Here is a 1,237-nt window from a genome sequence, read left to right as displayed (position 1 = left end):
CAGATTACCTGTAGCTGCTGTCAGACATCCACTGAACTGTGTGAATGCAAATGTCCGAGCAAGAACCTCAGGGGTTTCTGCGGAGTCTCTCTGCTTGGCCCCCTCCAGAGGAGCCGGTGTGAGAACCCAGCAGGAGATCCTCTCCGCAGGATTCACCGCGAGCAGGTGGGGGGTGTTGATGAGGATTCTAACCTGCAGCTGAAAGAAAACAAATATCTCCGGATGAAAAAGCGGAGCCACACAGACAGTTTCCGGTGCTAAGGGCCCCCGCTGGTGTCGGTGTGTGTAAACAAACACGTGATCTCCGGATAATATGTTACCTCCTGCCTACGCCTGCTGCTCCACCCCTCACCTGAATCCTGCCGAGGCCTTTCAGTCTGGACCAGAATGATGGAAACATGTTGTATGTTCCTTGTTTCATATCCCATGTCACACTTGGAGGAGTCCAACAATAATAAGAAAGGACAAGACACAGTTTATTCATGTTGACGAGACTAAAGCGGATAATTTAGCTGTGTTTGATTTGATTTGATTTGTTTGCATCGAACAAGGAGGCAAAAAGCAAGAAGACATAAGAAAGAAAGAAGACGATGACTCCTTCGCTCGTTTGGTCTTTCTTATCCTCCTCTCCTCTCCTCTTCCTCTCGTCTTACTCTCCTCTCCTCTCATACTCTTCCTCTTGTCTTGTCTTGTCTCGTCTCGTCTCATCTCGTCTTGTCTCGTCTCCTCTACTCTACTCTCCTCTCCTCCTCCTCCTCTCCTCTCCTCTCCTCCTCTTCCTCTCGTCTTACTCTCCTCTCCTCCTCCTCCTCTCCTCTCCTCTCCTCCTCCTCCTCTCCTCTCCTCTCCACTCCTCTTCCTCTCGTCTTACTCTCCTCTCCTCCTCTTACTCTCCTCTCCTACTCTTCCTCACGTCTTACTCTCCTCTCCTCTCCTCCTCTTCCTCTCGTCTCCTCTCGTCTTGTCTCCTCTCCACTCCTCTTCCTCTCCTCTCCTCCTTCTCTACTTCTTCCCCACCATACAGATGGTCCCAAGCTGCCTTCAATAATCCAATGCACAGCCATGCCAGTACACCCCGGGCTACACCCCTGATGCTACACCACTCACACATACATTTACAGAGACAGTGCCAGTTCCCTAGGCAGGACCCCTGTCTCTCTGGCCCAGATTGGTTCAGTTTGGTTCAGCATGGAGCAGTAACACTGGCCCTTAGGGCTCTACATGGGCCTACAGGGCC

This window comes from Hippoglossus hippoglossus, chromosome 15 (assembly GCF_009819705.1).
Source record: "Hippoglossus hippoglossus isolate fHipHip1 chromosome 15, fHipHip1.pri, whole genome shotgun sequence".
NCBI classification, from domain to species: Eukaryota; Metazoa; Chordata; class Actinopteri; order Pleuronectiformes; family Pleuronectidae; genus Hippoglossus; species Hippoglossus hippoglossus.
This window is presented reverse-complemented; position numbering follows the sequence as displayed.